Genomic DNA, 10,364 nt, shown 5'->3' on the forward strand with positions numbered 1-10,364 from the left:
TTGTGACCTGAGCTGAAGTTGGTCGCTTAACCGACTGAGCCACCTAGGCGCCCCAATTCCATAGTGTTTTGATTACTAAAGCCTTATACTGTTTGAAGTCAAGAGAGTGATGCCTTCATCTTTGTTCTTTCTTAAGATTGCTTTGGTCATTCATGGTCTTTTGTGCTCCCATAGCAGTTTTAAGATAATTTTTCCTATTTCTGTGAAAAATGCCATTGGAATTTTACTAGGGATTGCATTGAATCTGTAGATTGCTTTGGGTATTATGGACATTTTGACAATATTAATTCTTCCAGTCCATGAACACAGGATTTCTTTCCATTTATTTGTCTTCTTCACTTTTTCATCAATATTCTATAATTTTCAGTGTAAAGATCTTTTTACTTCCTTATTTAAATATGTTCCAAAGTATTTAATTCCTTTGATGCTACTAAAAAGGGGATTGTTTTCTTTCTTTCTTTTTTAAAGTTTATTTATTTGTTTTGAGAGAGAGACAGCATGAGCAGGGGAGAGGCAGGAGAGAGAGAGAATCCCAAGCAGGCTCTGCACTGTCAGAGTTGCAGGGCTCAAACTCATGAACTGGGAGATCATGACCTAAGTTGAAATCAAGATTTGATGTTTAACTGACTCAGTCACCTAGGAACCCCAAGGGGATTATTTTCTTAAATCATTTTTTCAAGCAGTTTTTTTTTGTGAGTGTATAGAAATGTAAATATTTTTTCTATTTTAATTTTGTATCCTTTACCAAATTCACTTATTAGTTCTAGAAGTTATTTTGGTGGAGTCTTCAGTGTTTTCTATACATAAACTCATATAATCTGTAAACAGGGACAATTTTACTTCTTTTCTGATTTGAATACATTTAATTTCTTTTTCTTGCCTAATTGTGATGGCTAGGACTTCCAGTATTATGTTAAATAGAAGTGGTGAGAATGGGCACCCTTGTCCTTTTCCTGATCTTAGAGGAAAAGCTTTTCACCATTGAGTATGAAGTTAGCTGTGTGGTTGTCTTATATGGCCTTTATTATATTGAGGAACATTCCTTCTATACCTTATTTGTTGAGAGTTTCTATCATAACAGAACGTTGAATTTGTTAAACACTTCCATTGAAATGATCACATAATTTTTATCCTTCATTGTGTTAATATGATTTATCACATTTATTGATTTGCCTATGTTCAACCATCCTTGCATTCTGGGGATGAATTCCACTTGATCATGGGGTATGATCCTTGTAATGTGCTCTTGAATTTGGTTAACTAATATTTTCTTGATGCTTTTTGCACCTTGTTCATCAGGGGTATTTGCCTATAATTTTCTTGTGGTTTCTTTGATTGGTATTGGTGGCAGGGTAATGCTGGCCTTTACAATAAGTTTGAAAGTGTTACCTCCTTTTCAATTTTTTGGGGAATATTTGAGAAGATTTATTTTTATTTAAGGTACTAAGTCTTCTTTGAATTTTTTTTAATGTTTATTTATTTTTGAGAGAGAGAAAGACAGAGCATAGTGGGAGAGGGGCAGAGAGAGAGGGAGACACAGAATCTGAAACAGGCTCCAGGCTCTTAGCTGTCAGCACAGAACCTGACGCAGGGCTCAAACTCATGAACCGCCAGATCATGACCTGAGCTGAAGTCAAACGCTTAACTGACTGAGCCACCCAGGTGCCTATTAAGTCTTCTTTAAATGTTTGGTAGAATTTACCAGTGGAATCATCTTGTCCTGGGTTTTTGTTTATGGGGAGATTTTAGATTTCTGATTTAATCTTGCTTGTTATTGGTTATCAGCCATTCTATTATTTCATGATTCAGTCTTGATACATTGTGTGTTTCTAGGAATTTATTTCTCCTAAGTTATCTAATTTATTGGTATACAATTCTTCATAGTAGTCTTTATGGTAATTTGCATTTCTGTGGTTATCAGTTTTAATGTCTACTCTTTCCTTTATAATTTTATTAACTTGAGTCATCTCTTATTTTTCTTGGTTTAGCCAAATGTTTGTCAATTTTATTTTATTTTTTAAAAATTCTTAGCTTCATTGATTTTTTCTGTTGTCTTACTAGTGTCTAATTAATTTATTTCCAATCTAATCTTCATTATTGTCTTCTATCTGCTAACTTTGGGCTTAGTTTGTTTTTCTTTTCTAGTCGAGGTGTTAGGTTAGGTTGTTTATTTGAGGTATCTTTTTTCTTAATGTGCTTGCTCATCATTATAAACTTCCCCCTTAGAACTTCTTTTGTTGTATTGCATTAGTTTTGGTGTGTGGTTTGTTCATTCATTGGTTTCAGGATTTTTTAAATTTATCTTTTTATTTCTTTGGTTCATAGTGTTTTCAGAAGAGTGTTGTTTAATTTCCCCCACATTAGCCAATTTTTGGCTTTTTTTCCCGTCACTAATTTCTAGTGTCATTACATCGCATTTGGGAAACATGCTTTCTATGATTTTAATGTTCTTACATTTTAAGGCTAGTTTTGTTTTTCTGAATTATTTATTCTGGAGAATTTTCTTTGAGAATCATATGTATTCTGCTTCTGTTGGATAGAATGTTCTGTAGATGTCTGTTAGGTCTATTTGGGCTAAAGTGCAGTTCAAGTCCATTATTTCCTTATTGATTTTCTGTCTGGATGATCTATCCATTTTTGAAAATAGGGTATTAGATTCCCCTACTATTATTATACTGCTTTTTATTTTTGCCCTCAGGTCTATTTATGTGCTGCAATATTGTGGACATATATATTTATAATTGTTATATCCTCTGGATGAATTTACCCTTTTTTCATTATATGATGACTTTGTCTCTGATTACAGTTTTTGACTTAAAGTCTATTTTGTCTGGTAAAAATATAACTAGTTCTGCTCTCTTTTGTTTTCTGTTTTCATGGAATGTCTTTCCCTTCAATTTCTGATGATGAGTGTCCTTAATGCTTGAGTATCTTGTGGGCCCATATAGCTGAGCTGGGTCTTACTTCTTTATCCATTGAAGCATTCTGTCTTTTAATTGGAAAATTTAAACCATTTACATTTGAAGTAATTTTTGAGAGGTAAGAACTTACCATCACCATTTTGTCAATTGCTTTATGATTTTTTTTGTAGTTTTTAAATTCTTTTCCTCTTTTGCTGTCTTTCTTTGTTAGCTGATTTTTTTATAGTAGTATTCTATTATTTTTTCTCTTTATTATCTATGCATTTATTATGGATTTTGCCTTGTGATTATAATGAAGGTGTCATAGTACATGTTATAGTTGTAAGTCTATTTTTAGCTGTAATAATAACTTTGATTGCATAAAAAAAGTTCATACATTTATTTTCTTACCCTTAAAGTTTATGTTATTGGTGCTCCTATTTACATATTTTTATATTGTGTACCCATTAACAAAATATCATAGGTATATTTTTGACCATTTTTTTTAACCTGTATGCTAGAATACATACATATTCTTAATGGCATCTGGGAACTTGTTTGCTACCCTTTGGTGAGCTGAAGTTGCTTCTCCTGTTATCTCGACATTTTAAAAGCCATACCTCTTTCTATTATCAAATTATCCTCTGTTAGCATTAAACTTTTCAGCCTTAAATTCTTAACCTTCCTTTTGCTTTAAGTTAATTTTGCTTTTTTCTCTGATCACATGAGAGTCTACAGGTAAGCCTTTCTTATAGCAATTCTGCACCTACATAAAAGCTACATTTTTCAGTAGGACATAAAAAGATATTTTGCAAGGGCACCTGGGTGGCTCAGTCAGTTAAATGTCTGACTTTGGCGCAAGTCATGATCTCACGGTTCATGAGTTTGAGCCCCACAAGGGTCAGCAGAACCTGGAACCTGCTTCAGACTCTGTGTCTCCCTCTCTTTCTGCCCCTCCCCAGCTTGCACTCTGTCTCTCCCTCTCTCAAAAATAAATACAACATTTAAAAAAAAGATATTTTGCAAAAAGTGCAAATTTTACACTTGCTGGTATAGCTGTGAGGATGGGTTGATGAATTCCTTTTTTTTTTTTTTTAATTTTTTATGTTTTTGAGAGAGAGAGAGCAAAGGAGGGCAGAAAGAGAGGGGGTGAGAGCATGGAGCCTGATGTGGAGATCAATTCCACAACCTTGGGACCAACCTGAGCAGAAATCAAGAGTTGGACACTCAACCGACTGAGCACCTCATCCTTTTCTTTTTTTTTTTTACAATGATCTTTATGCTGGATTTATTTCTTTATGTTTGTCTGTCTGTCTGTTTCATCTTTATTTTTATTTTAAAATTGATACAACTAGAAGAAAGAAATATAAAAAGGAAGGAAAAATAGTTAAATGAAAGCAAATATAATATATTTGTGCATATTTTATAGTTTAGTAAGTGATAAAATAGACTATATTGGCATGTATTTTATGCATTCATGACATGACTTTTTCTTTTTCTTTTCTTTTTTATATTTCTCTGCTACATGTCTCATTTGTGAGTTTTTCAAATTGTCCTAAATCTCCAAAATATTTCTAATATTTGAAGAAAATCTGTGTTTTGGGCACCTGGCTGGCTCAGTCAGTTGAGCTTCCAACTTCAGCTCAGGTCATGATCTCTTGGTTTGTGAGTTTGAGCCCCACATTGGGCTCACTGCTGAGCCAGCTTTGGATCCTCTGTCTCCCTCTCTCTGCCCCTCCCCTGCTTTCTCTCTCTCTGTCAAAAATAAATAAACTTGAAAAAAAAAGGTGTGTGTAAGTGGAGCCATGCAGTTCAAACTCATGTTGTTCAAGAGTCAACTCAATACCATCCATTAGAGGTGAGTAACTCAATAGGAGAGGATTACATAAGAGCATGTGTACCAAGATGCTGGAATCATTGGAAGCCATTTTAGAAGCTGCTACCCTATACATGGATTTTGTTTGGGAAATTTCTTACTAATTTTTTAGATTTTGATTTTAAGAATATTAAGAAAATTTTATCTGCTTACTTCCCCCCTGTTTTAAAAAGTCCAAAACAATTCACCATTACCATATTCTGAACAATGTGTACCTTTTCCCCTTGAAAAGAGAGAAATGAAGAGCAGGTTTCTGCATGTCAAAAGACTTTGTTCTCTTGGGCACTGGAAGGAACTCTTGGATTCAGATTTTATGATAGATTTTGGAGAATGCAGATGAATTAAGAGCTTATTTCTTCCCTAAACCAAGTTTTGAGTAAGGTAGAGGAAGGATAGAATAAAAATGAAAGAAAATGAGTATTTTAGATATTGGGGGGAAGGGCATCACTGTTTCTGTCTCCAATTTTGGAATTCATATAGTGGGAGGGGAGAGAAATGGGAGCAGGTAATGGAGGACAGACACTAGTGTTTGCTTATGTGAGTGGAGCTCAGAGAGGTGGCAAGGCCATAGCATAGCATAGCACTGATTGGTTTTCTTTGGTAGATAGGTCTGAGATTCTCACAGCATTGTGAGGTAGTCTTCCCTCACATGGGTTCCCCCAGCATGTGAAGGGAGTAAGAGTAGAATCCTTATATGACTGAGATCACCATAGGATGTGGTGGAGTGATAGATATTCCCACTGGAATTTCTGGTAAACTAGAATGATGCTTGAGTGGCAGAATTATCCTATGCACTAAAGAATGAGCCTTTCCCAAAGAGGTTTTTTAAAAAAATGTTTATTTATTTATGTTGAGAGAGAAAGAGAGAGAGAGAGAGTGAGGGTGGGCAGAGAGACAGGGAGAGACAGAGAGCCCGATGAGGGGCTCGATCCCACAAACCTTGAGATCATGACCTGAGCTGAAATCAAAAGTCGGATGCTTAACTGACTGAGCCAGCCAGCTGTCCCCCAAGCCCCCAAAAAGAATTTTAAGAATTTTAGTAAGAACAAGAAGCACCTTAGTAGTTGTACATTGGCTAGTGACTCAAGACCAAGCAGGGATAATGATAGCTTAGTAATGTTAGCATAATCAATGCTCTCCCAGATGCCTCACCACTATAAGTCTTCTCAAACTTCCAAATAATTCTAGAGAAACAACTCTGAATACACTGAGTTTAAGTTTCTGTGATGAAGGGGAATGAGGTTCATAATAGGAATTAGGCTCATTTATTAAAAGAATAAAGTTGGGGTGCATGGGTGGCTCAGTCCATTAAGCATCCGATTTTGGGTTGGGTCATGAACTCATGGTTCATGGGTTCAAGCCTCATATCAGGCTCTGTGCTGACAGCTTGGAGCCTGCTTCGGATTCTGTGTCTCCCTCTCTCTCTGCCCCTCCCCCACTCGTGCTCTGTCTCTCTCAAAAATAAATTAAAAAAGAAATAAAATTAGACTCTTAAAAATATGTCCAGTGAACTGATATCCATATCCCTTGCATGACTCCATTATGCTAAAACATCTCTTTATTGACACTCCCCCCACTCCCAACCTACCTTCTCTTCTGGCCTCTCTAGTGTAGTGAATTGTATTGCTAACCATTTCTTTGCCAGCTTTGAAATCACAGTATCATCTTTCATGCTTTCTTCTTATTATATCATATAGCCACTAAATTCTGTCAATCTTATTTTTGAAATCCATCCTGAATATCTTCTTTCTTCTTAGCCCTCAGTACCAGTGTCCCAGTCCTAGATTACTGCAGTAGAATAGTGCTGAATAAACATATTGTGTTTTATAAGGTTGTATATCTCATAAATGGAAAATATACCTTACTTAAAAAACACATGGAATTTTCACAAATATTGATTTTAACTTAGATCACAAATAATTTTTTTAATAAATTCCAAAAGCTATAGAACAGGTCACATTCTCTGGCTCCATGAAATTATAGTTAACACATATAGAACATACACGGGGTCAGGTGCTGCTTAAGACCTTTACACATACTAAGTAATATAATCCCCATAACACCATGATGTAGGTATCATTGTTATCTCATTTTGTAGATAAGGAAACTGATATATAGAGAGAGTAAAGAACTTGCTCAAGGTCAGGCAGTAAATTGTGGGGCTGGGATATAGTACTATAGGTGAAACAACAATATGGTTGTGGATATAAATTAAAGAAATTAATGTAAAAGCACACACATGAAAATAGAGTGTAAGCCTTTATAAAATTCATATTTACTTTAACCTTGTCATTTAAACATATAATTATCATGAATTTCCTTTATCCATCATATTAATTATTCTTATATAGAAAAGAGTTTTAAACATTTTTAGTTTCTTTTCCCAGAATCTGAAGAAGGTGGAGATAGACTTTTCACCACTTTTTTTCCCTAAATTGAATTCTCTTTGGTTTGCAGCAGATGGTCCAGTCAGCACAGTATCTAATTGCATGTTCATCAGGATTGCACTTCATTCTGCAGTGATAGTTTCTTGAGAAACATATGTCTTTAAAAAATGAGGTCCTGGCTTTGAAAAGAGAAAAAAAAGTGATACTTTTATTTGTATATTTTAATGTCTGAAGTGTTTTACAATAAATTAAAACAACATCAGTAAAGAACTTGCTCAGAAAAAAATAACAACAACAACAAAAAGAATGCAGAAGAGAAAAGCAGAGCTAGTGAATAACAATAAATGAGGATTTCTTCTATAGGGTAGATAAATGGGGCAGTGAGCTAAAGAGGAGAGTTTTTCCTGAGAATATGACAGCATATTTCTGTGTAAAATGGATAGTTTGTTTAGTGGTGGGGATTCATGATGCAAGAAACAATGTTCCATTTCAGCAGTGAAGTCTTTAACAAGTGAGTGGGGATGAAATCTAGTTACATTATTTTTCATTTTAAAGAGTTTTATTACAGGATGTTATAATCGGAATACTTCAGAGCACCTTCTAGTTAAAATCAGAATTTTGGTAACTGGCTTTGAAGTGTTCCTTGGATATTTTTCTCACACTGACTTTCAGTCAAAAGTCCTACTTAGTGATTGTTTAAGAGATGTTAATTCGGTGAAACAGTTTATCCTCAATAACCTGAGACATCAATCCATGGGTAGCTTCTATGGTAGTTTTACTACACCTGTCACTTTAGCCTTGGCATGTTTGTCTTCTTTCTGTCATGTGTTTCCAAACCCAACATGAAACTCCCTCATCCCAGCTGGGCTTGCTTCTGACTGTTTCTAATTTTTCAGACAAATTAAAGACCTGACCAGTGGTATAGTTTGCATTCGGAAGAAAGCTAGAGGAACTCATCATATCCACACAGTATTTATTCTGCAAAAGCTCAAACAATTTGCGATCCAAGGAGGATTTGAAATATGACACTTGTAAGGCGTAATATTGTTTGCATGTTTGCAGCCCTTTGGGTGTGTTCTAAAGGCTCCAAGATTCACTTTCTCTGCAGATACTATTCTTGTTGGGTCAATTACTACTGCTAGGAATGGTTCCTGGAACTGCTGATTCAGCGTTTGATTACTAACATCAATCCCAGAAAGCCAGCAGCCACAGCCAGGTTGGCTATGATGCCAGCCAATTGCATTTCCAAGGAGGCCAACCTGTTTGGCATTTTCTATATATGCAGCCATGTAGTCATATGCAGCAGCCTGAGCACTTATTTACTCGGGTTTCAGTGCAAAGCAAAACTGTCTATAATGATCATGGTTTCACCATCCACCTTTCCTAGCATTAGGCCATCACTTCAGATCAGTTGCTTCCTCATCTGGCAGGCATCACCATTTTCAGTAGGGCCAATGCTGAGATTTTGCAGTACTTAAAGCAATGGCGATCATTAGTTCAGGGCTTCGCCGTCAGAATTTCTTGCTGCTGTTTCTTGTATTTCTAGATTTCATCGATATCATGAACAACATGCTTCCTGCACGTTGTTGGCCCATTCCCAGGTTTTCTGAGCCATACCACTCCCGGATGCAGCCATCACCGAGGAATCCGAGAAGTCATCTCCTCCCAAGACGCAGCCTCCCGGATGTGGGCTTGGGACTCTCTCCACCACAGGTGCAAACTCCTACTAGTCTCTGGAGGCAACCATGACACCTCGCGGAGGGCTAACTTTAAATCAGAAAATGAAGAGAAGGCAGAGGAAGGTAAAATTAGGGGAAGACATATGGTGGTGGGAAAATGCAGAAGTTATCTCTTGGTGCTTTTACTTTCTTGGTGAAATAAAAAGAAATCATCAACTGACAATAAGGAAGTTGAATCTTGGTTCTAACTGTCCAGTATCTTTAGGCTCAAAGCCATGTCTCCTTTACTGAGGAAGTTTCTAAGATTACACATATTCCTGTAAGTCATAATTTCTCACTTCAGTTTCCAGTTCTTACCCCCACTTCTCTCTCTCTTTCTGTGTCACATAGGCATTTCCTTCTATCTTTTGCCCTCCAAGAAATCTAAGTTTTATAGAGATCATTTCTTTACTTTTATTTTTTAATTTAATTTTTAAAAATTTTATTATTATTTTTTTTAGTTTTTTTTTTTTTAATTTTCAAACTCACATCCAAGTTAGCATATAGTGCAACAATGATTTCAAGAGTAGATTCCTTAATGCCCCTCGCCCATTTAGTCCATCTTCCCTCTCACAACCCCTCCAACAACCTTCTGTTTGTTCTCTGTATTTAAGAGTCTCTTATGTTTTGTCTCCCTCCCTGTTTTTTTTAATGTTTCTATTTATTTTTGAGAGAGAGAGACAAAATGAGTGGGAGAGGGGCAGAGAGAGAGGGAGACACAGAATCCAAAACAGGCTCCAGGCTCTGACCTGTCAGCACAGAACCCAACATGGGGCTCTAACTCACGAACTGTGAGACCATGACCTGAGCCGAAGTTGGACACTGGACCGACTGAGCCACCCACGTGCCCTTCCCTCCCTGTTTTTGTGTTATTTTTGCTTCCCTTCCCTTATGTTCATGTTTTGTATCTTAAAACACTCCTCATAGGAATGAAGTCATATGATATTTGTCTTTCTCTGGCTAATTTTGCTTAGGATAATACCCTCTAGTTCCATCCATATAGTAGCAAATGGCAAGATTTCATTCTTTCCAATTGCCAAGTAATACTCCATAGTATGTATATACTACATATTCTTTACCCATTCATCTGTCAATGAACAACTGGGCTCTTTCCATACTTTGGCTATTGTCGATAGTGCTGCTATAAACATTGTGGTGCATGTGCCCCTTCAAAACATCACACCTGTATCCCTTGGATAAATACCTAGTAGTGCAATTGCTGGGTCATAGGGTAGTTCTATTTTTAATTTTTTGAGGAACCTCCATACTGTTTTCCAGAGTGACTCCCACCAGCAGTGCAAAAGAGATCCTCTTTCTCTGCATCTTCACCAACATCTGTTGTTGCTTGAGTTTTTCATTTTAGCCATTCTGATTGGAGTAAGGTGGTTTCTCATTGTGGTTTTAATTTGTATTTTCCTGATTATGGGTGATGTTGAGCAGTTTTTCATGTATTTGTTTGCCATCTGGATGTCTTCTTTGGAAA

At 36.2% G+C, this 10,364-nt stretch overlaps 1 pseudogene; it reads right to left on the minus strand.

The window, feature by feature from the left end:
- Window positions 1–7,859: 7,859 nt before the first annotated feature.
- Window positions 7,860–8,799, minus strand: LOC125164409 (COP9 signalosome complex subunit 5-like; annotated as a pseudogene).
- Between the last annotated feature and the right edge of the window lie 1,565 nt (window positions 8,800–10,364).

Source organism: Prionailurus viverrinus, chromosome B1 (genome assembly GCF_022837055.1).
Source record: "Prionailurus viverrinus isolate Anna chromosome B1, UM_Priviv_1.0, whole genome shotgun sequence".
Lineage (NCBI taxonomy): Eukaryota > Metazoa > Chordata > Mammalia > Carnivora > Felidae > Prionailurus > Prionailurus viverrinus.